The sequence below is a fragment of the Amblyraja radiata genome, chromosome 8 (genome assembly GCF_010909765.2).
Source record: "Amblyraja radiata isolate CabotCenter1 chromosome 8, sAmbRad1.1.pri, whole genome shotgun sequence".
NCBI classification, from domain to species: Eukaryota; Metazoa; Chordata; class Chondrichthyes; order Rajiformes; family Rajidae; genus Amblyraja; species Amblyraja radiata.
Genome location: NC_045963.1, coordinates 83,616,203 through 83,630,108, shown reverse-complemented (window position 1 = coordinate 83,630,108; position 13,906 = coordinate 83,616,203). Strand labels below are relative to the sequence as shown.

At 46.8% G+C, this 13,906-nt stretch overlaps 1 non-coding gene across 1 annotated transcript; it reads left to right on the top strand.

The window, feature by feature from the left end:
• Positions 1 to 5,523: 5,523 nt before the first annotated feature.
• Positions 5,524 to 5,715, top strand: LOC116976556. Its single transcript, XR_004412974.1, has one exon. It is a non-coding gene; the product is annotated as a U2 spliceosomal RNA (small nuclear RNA).
• Positions 5,716 to 13,906: the final 8,191 nt, after the last annotated feature.

The window sequence follows — 13,906 nt, the reverse complement described above, 5'->3', positions numbered from 1 at the left end:
TCTCCCCCAAACCTAATGTCTCTGCCTTTTCTTTTCTTTTTCCCATCCCCCATCTCGACATCAGTCTGAAGAAGGGTCTCGCCCTATTATGGCGCCTATTCCTTCTCTCCATAGATGCTGCCTCACCCGCTGAGTTACTCCAGCATTTTTGTCTACCTTCGATTTTTCCAGCATCTGCAGTTCTTTCTTAATCCACACGGTGGGAGTGTTGACCACAAATTGGACGGGCCTGCAGTGTAGCAGACCACCACATGGTGGGAGTGTTGACCACAAATTGGAGTGACCTGTTATACGAATTCACTGCACACTGGGAGCGGTGTCTGCAAATTACATATAATTGTGCTCTTTACTGCAAAATGGTTCTTTATTGCTCTGTGAGCCGTTTCCTTTCCCTGTAATGCACCCATTGCACAGATGCCAAAGTTTGTAAAAGCCCTGAAACCAGCAGAGATTTGGTATGAAAATCAAGGAACTACAGATACTCAGCGGGTGCAGCAGCATCTATGGAGCGAAACCCTTCTTCAGACTGATGGGGGGTGGGGGGGAGAAGGAAGGAAAAAGGGAGGAGGAGGAGCCTGAGGGCGGGGGGATGGGAGGAGACAGCTCGAGGGTTAAGGAAGGGGAGGAGACAACAAGGGCTAGCAAAACTGGGAGAATTCAACGTTCATGCCATCGGGACACAAGCAACCCAGGCGGAATATGAGGTGCTGTTCCTCCAATTTCCGGTGTTGCTCACTCTGGCAATGGAGGAGACCCAGGACAGAGAGGTCGGATTGGGAATGGGAGGGGGAGTTGAAGTGTTGAGCCACCGGGAGTTCAGGTATGTTATTGCGGACTGTTCGGCGAAACGATCGCCCAACCTCCGTTTAGTCTCCCCGATGTAAATCAGCTGACATCTAGAGCAGCGGATGCAGTAGATGAGGTTGGAGGAGATACAGGTGAACCTTTGTCATACCTGGAACGACTGCTTGGGTCCTTGAATGGAGTCGAGGGGGGAGGTGAAGGGACAGGTGTTGCATTTCTTGCGGTTGCAACGGAAAGTGCCCGGGGAGGGGGTGGTGCGGGAGGGAAGGGAAGAATTGACAAGGGAGTTGCGGAGGGAGCGGTCTTTGCAGAAGGCAGACATGGGGAGAGAAGAAGGGTTTCAGCCCGAAACGTCGCCTATTTCCTTCGCTCCATAGATGCTGCTGCACCCGCTGAGTTTCTCCAGCATTTTTGTGTACCTTCGATCTTCCAGCATCTGCAGTTCCTGCTTGAACACAAGGAACTACAGATGCTGGTTTACAAAAAAATAGACAGTGCTGAAGTAACTCAGTGGGTCAGGCAGCATCTGTGGAGAACATGGATAGGTGACGTTTCACAGAGTGCTGGAGTAACTCAGCGGGTCAGGCAGCATCTGTGGAGAACATGGATAGGTGACGTTTCACAGAGTGCTGGAGTAACTCAGCGGGTCAGGCAGCATCTGTGGAGAACATGGATAGGTGACGCAGTTTGCATACCTTCCAAACAGATCCACGGATGATGTGCTCCCAGGTTCTGCACACCACTCTCTCTCACCTGGACAGCCAAGGGGGGGGGGGGGCTATGTGAGGATTTTGTTCATTGATTTCAGTTCAGCTTTCAACACCATAGTCCCCACAGACTTACTGAGAAGCTGCTGGAGCTGGTACTGAAGCCCTGTGTGCTTGGTTCCTGGACTTTCTTACCTGCTGGCCCCAGGTGGTCAAGATGGGGAGACATACCTCCAACCCCCTCACCCTGAACACAGGATCCCCCCAGGGTTGCGTCCTCAGCCCCCTACTGTACTCCCTGTACACACATGACTGTGTGGCCAGGTTCAGCTCCAACTCCATCATCAAGTTTGCAGATGACACTGTGGTGGTGGGCCTGATCTCCGATAACAATGAGAAGTCTGACCTGATCTGGCACTCTGGTACCACTCTAGTGAATGTCACTAAAACTAAGGAGCTGATTGTCGACTGCTGTGGATAGTGTGAGCAGCTTTAAATACCTGGGAGTCCACATCACAGAGGATCTGACATGGACAACACACGCTGCCACACCGGTGAGTAAGGTAAGGCAGTGCCTTTACCACCTCAGGCAGCTGAGGAAATTCAGAGTCTCTCTGAGGATCCTTCAGTGCTTCTACTCTGGGACTGTAGAAAGCATCTTGTCCGGCAACATCACAATCTGGTTTGGGAACAGCTCTGCCCAGGACAGGAAGTCTCTGCAGAGAGTAGTTCGTTCGGCTGAACGTACTATGGAAACTACACTCACCCCCCCCCCCCCCCCCCCCCCCTGCAGGACCTATACACCAGGAGGTACAGATCCAGAGCCAGCAACATAATGAAGGACCCCTATCACCCCAGCAACGGACTGTTCCAGCTGCTACGGTCAGGCAAACGCCTCCGCTGTCACGCTGCGAAAACAGAGAGGATGAGACGGAGTTTCTTCCCACAGGCCATCAGGACTGTAAACTCTGATCTCACCAGGGACTCATTTACTGTTGTGTTGTGTCTTTTATTTAAATTTAAATACTGGTTCTGTTCTGTTGTTCTGTTGTTTTGCACAATCCCGCAGGCGTTGCCACATTCATTCACTGTACATCTTGTTTGTGTGACAAATAAAGTTGACTTGACGTTTCACAGAGTGCTGGAGCAACTCAGTGGGTCAGGCAGCATCTGTGGAGAACATGGATAGGTGACGTTTCACAGAGTGCTGGAGTAACTCAGCGGGTCAGGCAGCATCTGTGGAGAACATGGATAGGTGACGTTTCACAGAGTGCTGGAGTAACTCAGCAGTTCAGGCAGCATCTGTGGAGAACATGGATCGGTGAGATTTTGGGTTGGGAGCCTTCAGACAGATTTCTGGGTGTGGTTCTATTTACTTCATGAAGGCAGTGGCAATGAATTTGTCTCCTGGATAGCTGTCCAATTGTGTTTTAATTGCGGAACTTTATGAAGACTGGTTTTCAGTTGATGACTAATTGTTGTGATTAAGAAGATAGTGAGGAATTTAAAGTGGATCTACATTGTACTTGGTTGAGGAAAGTTAATGTGAACTTGTGTGAAATGGCTAATGTTAACTACCCTAATCACAGCTTGTTTATTATGAGTTCTTGTGAAGGACTTTCAGGTGAAAGGAATGTGTGTGATGTGTGCAATGGTCATTCATTGAGTTTTGGACTGGACAGACTGTTGTAGAGATTTGTAAAGATATTTGAATGCTCTTGCTCAAAAGACACAGAGTGCTGGAGTAACTTAGCGAGTCAGGCAGCATCTGTGGAGAACATGGATAGGTGACGTTTCACAGAGTGCTGGAGTAACTCAGCGGGTCACAGAAACATAGAAAATAGGTGCAGGAGTAGGCCATTTGGCCCTTCGAGCCAGCACCGCCATTCATTGTGATCATGGCTGATTGTCCCCAATCAATAACCCGTGCCTGCCTTCTCCCCATAACCCTTGATTCCACTAGCCCCATGAGCTCTATCCAATTCTCTCTTAAATCCATCCAGTGACTTGGCCTCCACTGCCCACTATGGCAGGGAATTCCACAAATTCACAACTCTCTGGGTGAAAAAGTTTTTTCCACCTCAGTCTTAAATGGCCTCCCCTTTATTCTAAGACTGTGGCCCCTGGTTCTGGACTCGCCCAACATTGGGAAATTTTTTCCTGCATCTAGCTTGCCCAGTCCTTTTATAATTTTACTTCGGAGTCACGTGAGTGACTACGTGAAGAACCCGCTCAGTGCGCAGGCGCGGCATTACGCCAGCAGTGCAACAGCGGCAGCGGGAGCTAGGCACTCCCGCAACAGAGAAACGGACCGTCAGGTGAGTATCCTGAGGTCGGTTTTCTTTTACAGGGGAGCCCCTTTTTCTGCTTGTGTTTTACAGGCAGAGAAAAAGGCTCTGGAACAAAACTGTCCCCCGTTCGAGGAGGAACGTTTCCCGTCGGGGGGAAGGGGGCAGCAACACGCGGTAGGAGCGACCCGGTGTTCCTCTATTCCCCGACACCGTGCCGAGCCCAGCCCGATAGCGGGCTGGATGTATAGCCACCCGAAGAGGCATCCGGCAGGTGTTCCCGATTTGGGACGGGACGTCTCTCCACCCGCACGGGAGCTCCTGCGAGACACGCTACGTGAGGGGCAGTCTCGCTGGAGGGTTCAGGCATACCCTCCACAGTGCCTAGGCACTGCCCAACGCTTCCTCCTTAGTGTGGTTAGCTTTGGGGTGACCAGTGGCTGGGCTGGTCATGAAGAGGGGTCACTGGCTGAACAATATCGGGAGTATGCTTGAGGTACAGGATCAGGAAGAGCTGCTGGGTGTGGCCGCTATGTGGCTCCACCACTAGCGAGATGGCTTTTCAGTCTCAACTGATGGCCAGCTTACTACCTGTCTTTTCCAAAAAACCTCTCCAAGACAGGTAGCCATGAGGCGTTGGTTTTATCACGCCTCCCCTAAATTGCATTTACTCAAAGTGCCCGCCATTATTGGGGGATACATTGAGCAGCGCATTTAACCTAAATATTTTAAAAATGCATTTGGTACCCTGACGTCGGCTATCATGTCCACCTGCTCATTCCAGAAGGGCAGGGTAGTATGGCAAAACACCTGACCCTACTGTTCAACGGTATACCTCATAACTTCTGAAATGAACTCACAAACCTGCCCTCAATCTATGAAATTAACAGGACTATGAGAACGCCGACCTCATAAGCACAGATCCTGCTACCTGGCACTTACCAAACCAGTCCTAAAAAACTGGACGAAGTGTTCAAACTATTCGGCACAAGAGGGCAGAGTCTGGAATGAGCACCACACTAAACCAGACAGCAGTACCTCTACGTGTCCACCAGGGGCGTCTACCTCATGGTACTGGTGAAAGCTCGGGGCCTGCATGCCAAACCTGTAGCATTTTAGGCCACGGCCCAGAGCAGGCCCCAGGGGGAAATGTGCCACCCCCCAACAAACATCGTCCCTACAAGAACAAGGAACCAGAAACTGAAGAAAACAACAATGAAGACAGATAAGTATGGTTCCTACCATCACATAAAGGTTAAGGGTTGTACTAACAAGGGGTGGATGAATCACGCCTGGTTAGGAAGCTATAACTCTTGGTAGTTATATACCAAAAAATAAATACAAGGGGAATAGAATTAATATCTTGCCACCAATTCAGCAAGCACCCCAAGTGGTCTACCCTCCCACGATGGTGAATGTCGCACCATCGTTGATAAACCACTTGAGTATTTCACCAGGTATACCCATTCATGGGATTTGTAACTACTACCATGGATCCAAGGATACTTTATGGTAGACATTGACCTTGAAGATGCACACTATTCAGTACCTTCTCATATAAGTTTCGGATATACCGCAATTACCTGGATGGAGTAACCATGATGAGCGTTGCGGCATTTAAGTCAAAGTTATCCAGAATCAACTAGCCCTGACACTTAGAAACATTCCGTCATGGCATGTCTATATATTAACGACAAACTATCCTTGGATACAGCTTTAGCTGCATCGCTACTCGGCCTTTTGGCTAAGATCAAGTGTAGTATCTGTTCTTATCAGTTTAATAATCTGATACGTCCCTTATCTAGGGACCATATATTAAATTGAATTTTGGAACAGGGAGATGGAATAGGGGCTTGCTCCGTCCACTCCACGCATCGACCCAGTATTGCAGTGCCTCTGGGAACGGTGCACAAAATATATATCCAGATATTTACGTTGACCATCCACAACGTTGTTATCTGGTATTCATTTGGTATTATCAGTCATGGTGCATTAACCACCAATCAACTACGTGGCAAAGTAATTGGGATATAGCAGCATTACCAGTTACTGAACTTTGTACCTTTCCTATGAGCTGAGATACTAGTGTTCAAAACTATCTCCATACCTGTAATATGGGGGCAAATGGATTAATCTGTAGTGTTATCATGGAATTTATCGGCAGGAAGGATTATGGTTGTACACTTCCACCTGTTTTGAGTAACATCTTATGTGTCCTGATGTGTTACTGAGCTTGTAATACTTAATGCCAATATGAATTGACTTAAACATGTTATATATTAACTTACTTAATTCTAGTGAAGCATTTGCTCAGTAATCCACCAAATTTGCATGTTCGTTTATAAGATAACAACATCAGTGGTGGCATATACCAAACCACTTGGGCGGAGAACATCGATATTAGGGGACAATTTATTAACAATTGGAAACCGTATGTCGTCAAACATGTTTGACCATCAGTAACTCACCTATCAGGTGAGCTAAATACCGTAAACATACATTTAAACCAAAAATATTTGCTGAAATCACTAAGCAATATGGACACCAGATATCGATTCCTTATATCCAATTAAATCACCACGTACTAACTTACGTCACATGAAACCAATCTCAAGGCAGCGGCAATGGAGACATTCCCGCGTATTGAGGGGTGGGGGGAACCTAACCTCTATGTTTTCCTTTCCTTCTACCTCTTCAATAGGTACTACGGCTTCATCAGTCGGGTACTACGCAAATTACAGTGGACCAAGTCCACAAGCATGGTTCCCAGTGATCCTCGACATGGTCATTAAAAGAATTGCAGAATTGGGAAGACCATTGCTGTGCTTGGATCAGGAGCACTATCAACCTGATGACAGCATTCCGTCGCATATCCTAGGGAACATACCTGAGGAGCATCAAGAAATGGTACACTGTTTCCAAAACAGGAATTACACATTCAACTATAACAAAAAACTGTACTGGAGCTCCTGGCAGGTCTTCACCACAATGAAGGACATGTTCTGTTAGCCTACTCAACTTGGGTACCGCTCACTGGTGATCAGATACAGGAGAGGTATATCAATCCATTCCCCAGAAATAGGTACACCCAAATTGGGATGTCAGTGAAATCCTGACATACCTTAGGGGATGATCACCAGCCAGGTCACTCACCCTGGAACAGCCTACCCTGAAGATGGACATGCTGGTGGCCTTACATCAACACAAAGAGCCAACTCTCCCATCTACTGCGATGGGACAACATGGTTATAACACCAGATAGTGTCACATGCCCATTCAAGGGTTGGCCAAACAGAACAGACCAGGAACATCAGGTCCAGTCATGAAATTCCGGGCATACCCACCTGAACCACGTTTTATGTGTCATGACCCACTTAGAGATCGACACAATAAGGAATACCGAGGGAGAGGAAAAAGCCTTATGGGTCAGCCACAGGAAACCTCATGGTCGGGTGACGAGCTAAACTATCTCTAGTGGCTCAAGCAGGTACTGGGAGTTGCTGGAGTAAATACTAACGTGTATAAAATCTTATTCCACCAGAACAGCTTCCACGTCAGTAACTAAGAGGATGGACGAGCCTATGGACCACATCCTGGCTACTGCAGGGTGGTCTAGGGAGTATACGTTCCAAACTTTTATAACAAACCACTGACAGAACCTGTATCGTTTGCAGAAAAAGAATCTGCAAAAATATATATAATTTAAGCCCGGGGGAGCAATTGGTCTTGTTGTTGTTAATAACACCATTATTGTTTTTACAAACAGATTCATGGTTGATTACGATAACATACTTCCTCCCTCGAATGACTTCGGCAGCGAGTGAAGTATGAACTGTTACACGGTTTGAAATCACAGAGCTTTGAAGTCTTCACGTAGTCACTCACGTGACTCCGAAGTAAAATAGTAAGATTAAACGAGAATTTACCAGTTTGAAGTTTGATCTGTATTTTATGAGGAGTTACGATGAGGGATTACGTGCCCTCCGCTCCCACCCTCATTATATGGATCAAACTAATAAATTGATGTCTCCTTATCTTTACTATGTTTACTTCAAATAACTGTGTCTATCTGTGATTCCACACCGCTGCTTGGAAGTATGCCGCGCCTGCGCACTGAGCGGGTTCTTCACGTAATCCCTCATCGTAACTCCTCATAAAATACAGATCAAACTTCAAACTGGTAAGTTCTCGTTTAATCTTACTATTTTATATGTTTCTATAAGATCCCCCTCATCCTTCTAAACTCCAGTGAATACAAGCCTAGTCTTTTAAATCTTTCCTCATATGACAGTCCCGCCATCCCAGGGATCAATCTCGTGAACCTACGCTGCACTGCCTCAATCACAAGGATGTCCTTTCTCAAATTAGGAGACCAAAACTGTACACAATACTCCAGATGTGGTCTCACCAGAGCCCTATACAGCTGCAGAAGAACCTCTTTACTCCTATACTGAAATCCTCTTGTTATGAAGGCCAACATTCCATTAGCTATCTTCACTGCCTGCTGTACCTGTAAGCCAACTTTCAATGACTGGTGTACAAGGACACCCAGGTCTCGCTGCACCTCCCCCTTACCTAACCTAACCCCATTGAGATAATAATCTGCCCTCTTGTTTTTCCCACCAAAGTGGATAACCTTATATTTATCTATATTATACTGCATCTGCCACGAATCTGCCCACTCACTCAACCTGTCCAGGTCACCCTGCAACCTCCTAACATCCTCTTCACAGTTCATACTGCCACCCAGCGTTGTGTGATCCGCTAACTTGCTAGTGTTGCTCCTAATTCCCTCTTCCAAATCATTAATATATATGGTAAACAGTTGCAGCCCCAACACCGAGCCTTGCGGCACTCCACTCGCCACTGCCTGCCATTCTGTAAAGGACCCGTTCACTCCCACTCTTTGCTTCCTGCCTGCCAACCAATTTTCTATCCATGTCAACACCCTACTCCCAATACCATGTGCTCTAATTATAGTCACCAATCTCCAGTGCGGGACCTTATCAAAGGCTTACTGAAAGTCTAGATACACTACATCCACTGGCTCTCCTTCATCCATTTTATTTGTCACATCCTCAAAAAATTCCAGAAGATTAGTCAAGCATGATTTTCCTTTTATAAATCCATGCTGACTTGGACTAATCCAAATGCCCCATTATTACCTCTTTAATAATTGACTCCAGCATCTTTCCCACAACCAAAGTCAGGCTAACTGGTCTGTAATTCCCTGTTTTCTCTCTAGCTCCTTTCTTGAACAGTGGGATAACATTAGCTATCCTCCAATCCACAGGAACTGATCCTGAATCTATTGAACATTGGAAAATGATCACCAATGCTTCCACTGTTTCTAGAGCCACCTCCCTGAGGACCCTGGGATGCAGTCCATCAAGCCCAGGGGATTTATCATCCTTCAGTCCCAATAGCCTACCCAATACTATTTCTCGCCTAATGACTCGCCTAATGACCTTCAGTTCCTCGACCCCCTTAGATCCTCTGACCTCCAGTACTTCTGGGAGATTGTTTGTGTCTTCCTTAGTGAAGACAGGTCAGCTCTGGAGAACATGGATAGGTGACGTTTCACAGAGTGCTGGAGTAACTCAGCGGGTCAGGCAGCATCTCTGGAGAACATGGATAGGTGACGTTTCACAGAGTGCTGGAGTAACTCAGCGGGTCAGGCAGCATCTCTGGAGGACATGGATAGGTACAAAGTGCCTCCATCCACCTACCAGTTGCACAGGTTTGGCCCACCTCATCTCTTCAGCATTCCTTTTATTTACATCTTCAATCTGAAGAAGGGACCTGATCAAAATGATGCTTGTCCATTCACTTTGTGGTGACAAGGATGCTGCCTGATCTGCTGAATACCTCCCGCTCTTTGTTTTTAGACCTAATTATATTCCCTAGTTGTGTCTGTCGAAGTGAAAGTAGTTTAATATTTGTGGACACTGTTTCAAGTTTACAATTTACTAATCCTGCCCCTTCTGTTCACCCTACTGTAGTTATATAGTCAGTCTGAATCTACAGTATATCTGGTTTAGTCTGTGTGTGGGAACTACCACAATCTATTTCCTGTTCCTCTCCCTGTGAAGGGTGACATTCAGTTTCCACCGCATATCCCATGCTGCTGGAAGTGTCTTCTGTGGTTAGACATTCTCTTCCCATTATGCCAAATGTTGGTAGGACCTTGGGCAAAATGTTTCCCATCGCTGTTCCTCTAACTTAAGTCATTTAATTCAAAGTATTTCTTCCAGTTGCAGAGTCTGAGCTGTGTGAAGTTCTCTAAATATTTTGAATAGACTGCATGTCCCTGTTTGTGTACAGGGTTTGATGCCCATAGTAAGAGTTACAACATTGGGCAACTCTGTCGGGGAGTTCACTGTGTGTGTGAAGTGTTGTCTTTCATACAGCTGGCATGTTGCTGTGCCAGTTTGATTATGAAAATAGTCAATTAAGCTTCTGCCCTGTAGGATTCACTACTGCAGACACATTTGAATTTCACTGGACTTTAATTTGTCCATATGGCGATAAACTGACCTTGAAACATTGGGCCTAGAGTTATTTTTCCAGGCCCTGTCCATCTAGTGTTGGATATTTTGAGGTGAATGTAGAAACTTCTCACCTGTTGCTGTTTCTCCCTCTACAGTTACTCTACGTTTCTGGTTGTTGTGCCAAGGTCTTTGGAGATCTTCTAATGTCCCCAGTTTTCTACGGTTTGTGATAGATGGGCTTTGTCAACTTGCTGTTCCAAGTACTGCTTGTGATAGAGGGTGTGATCAAGGATGTCAGGAGATTTCAATCATTAAAGTGATCTGTTTTTTTGTTATAACCAAGTCTATCTAATCTAGCCTTTTTGGAGATGGTATGACGTTAAGGCCCGTGTTTCGACCCTCTCGTGGTTTCAAAGCGGATAAATCTTTGACAAAGATTAACAATGTATTTTGCTAATTGCTTTGTGGTCACGTTCCTTGTATTTCAGGATGCTGGAATGTTGAGCAGAAGTGCTGGAGGAACTCTGAGGGTCAGGTAGCATCTGTGGGGGAAATAGACAGATGGCATTTTGGGTTAGAAACCTACAGACTGGAGTAGGGGGAGAAAGATGTGAAGTGGGGGTGGGACAAAGCCTGGCATGTGGGGGTGGGTGATTGGCAGATGGATGGGATAAGTGACAAAGGCCAGAGGTTAAAGTGATAAAACATGTTGGATAAGAAGGGCAGAGATGTGGGAGATGAAGCCAGAGGGAGATTTATGGGTGAATGGGACATGGGAGGGGATAAAAGGGAATGTGGCATGGAGGCGGGGAATCAGCACCCTGGTGATGGGAACCCCCTCTTTCCCTGCACCCCCCCCTGGTGAAAGGAACCCCCTCTTTCCCTGCACCCCCCACCCTAGTGGGGAAACCCCCTCTTTCCCTGCACCTCCCCTGGTGATGGGAACCCCCTCTTTCCCAGCACCCCCCCCCCTGGTGATGGGAACCCCCTCTTTCCCTGCACCCCCCCCTGGTGAAAGGAACCCCCTCTTTCCCTGCCCCCCCCCCCCCCCTTGGTGATGGGAACCCCCTCTTTCCCAGCACCCCCTCCTGGTGATGGGAACCCCCTCTTTCCCTGTACCCCCCCCTGGTGAAATGAATCCCCTCTTTCCCTGCACCCTCCCACCCTAGTGATGGAAACCCCCTCTTTCCCTGCACCCCCCCCCCCCCCCACCCTGGTGATGGGAACCCCCTCTTTCCCTGCACCCCCACCCTGGTGATGGGAACCACCTCTTTCCCTGCACCCACCCCCACCCTGGTGATGGGAACCCACTATTTCCCTGCACCCCCACCCCGGTGATGGAAACCCCCTCTTTCCCTGCACCCCCACCCTGGTGCTCTTTTGTGAAGGTGACCAATTAGTGTTAGTTTCACTTCCACTTTCTCTGCCCTACTCTATCAGTATGAAGAAGGATCCCAATCAGATGGTGCCTGACCCACTGAGTAGCTCCAGCACTTTGTTTTTGACCAGGTTACATCCCCTGGTTAAAGTAATCCTAGTTGCCACTTCCATTCACCCAACTGTAGCTTTGTTTGGAATTGGTCTAAATCTATATTTGGTTTAGTGTGTTTGTCTGTGTTGCCAGAATCCATTTCCTCTCCTCTCTGCTCCTTTCTAAAGGGCTGACCAATTAGTGTTAGTTTCCACCCAGGATCTCCAAAGACTGGGTCCTCTGATGCTGGAAGTGTCTGCCAGGGTTAGACTCTCTTCCCCATTCTGCCAAATGTTGCATAAACTGGGCCAAACGTCACTACTGTTCCTTTACTTGTACGTCTCATTTAATTCAAAGTATTTATTTGTCGGTTAAAGTAGTATCTGGTTTGTCATGGTGTGTTTCTCCAGTATTTGAACTGCCTGTATGCTCCTATCTGTTTCTGTTTGTGCACAGGGTTTCAATGTCCATGGTAAAGGGCACGGTATCGGGGGCAGTGTCGGGGAGAACACTTCATGTGACATAGTAAGTTTCACATTTAGAGACACAGCGCAGAAACAGGCCCTTTGGCCCACTGAGTCTGCACCGACCAGCAATCCCTGCACATTAACACTATTCTACACACACACACACACTAGGGACAATGTTACATTTATACCAAGTCAATTAACCTACAAACCTGCACATCTTTGGATAGAAACATAGAAAATAGGTGCAGGAGTAGGCCATTCGGCCCTTCGAGCCTGCACCATTCGCCATTCAATATGATCATGGCTGATCATCCAACTCAGTATCCTGTACCTGCCTTCTCTCCATACCCCCTGATCCCTTTAGCCACAAGGGCCACATCTAACTCCCTCTTAAATATGGACAATGAACTGGCCTCAACTACCTTCAGTGGCAGAGAATTCCACAGATTCACCACTCTCTGTGTGAAAAATGTTTTTCTCATCTCGGTCCTAAAAGATTTCCCCCTTATCCTTAAACTATGACCCCTTGTTCTGGACTACCCCAACATTGGGAACAATCTTCCAGCATCTAGCCTGTCCAACCCCTTAAGAATTTTGTAAGTTTCTATAAGATCCCCCCTCAACCTTCTAAATTCTAGCGAGTACAAGCCGAGTCTATCCAGTCTTTCTTCATATGAAAGTCTTGACATCCCAGGAATCAGTCTGGTGAACCTTCTCTGTACTCCCTCTACGGCAAGAATGTCTTTCCTCAGATTAGGAGACCAAAACTGTACGCAATACTCTAGGTGTGGTCTCACCAAGACCCTGTACAACTGCAGTAGAACCTCCCTGCTCCTATACTCAAATCCTTTGCTATGAATGCTAACATACCATTTGCTTTCTTCACTGCCTGCTGCACCTGCATGCCTACTTTTATTGACTGGTGTACAATGACACCCAGGTCGCGTTGCATCTTCCCTTTTCCTATAGTGGGAGGAAAGTGAAGATCTCTCAGAAAACCCACGTAGTCACTGGGAGAACGTGCAAACTACGTACAGAACCCGTGTCTCTGGCGCTGTAAGGCAACAACTCTACCGCTGTGCCACTGTGCTGTCCTTCATCAAAGCTGGCATGTTGCTGTGCCAGTGAATTACAGTAGTCAATGTATTCTGCTACCCTGTAGGATTCACTACAGTCCTTTCAATGGCTGATCCTGTTTCTCATGACATTTAATTTCAATTGGAATCTCTTCCTCTCTAGGTGTCCAGTGTGAAGGAGGATGACAGCAGACTTCAAATCACTAACGTGACATGGGTTTGTTTTGTATATAACTTGGCCTATGTGAATATGGTTATGGAGTTGGTACAAAGGTACTTCACACTGTGTTTTTGATTTTCTGTTTTTGGAATGAATTCTGTTTTTAATTTGTGTCTCTGTGATGTCTTTATTACTTATTTTATTCTGATTATATGTTTTACTATGTAAGGTGTCCTTGAGATTTTGTATGAAAGGCGCCCATTAAATATAAAATTTATTATTATTATAAAGGTAAGGCCCCTGTTTAGAACCTTCTCTTGGGCTTCAGTGTGGATGAATGTTTGGGAAAGATTAACAATTGTTTTCTCTAATTGGGCTCAGCCTGTCTCAGCTTGGGGCCCACTTTAGTTTAAAGATTACATTGCCCCTTCCCCTCATA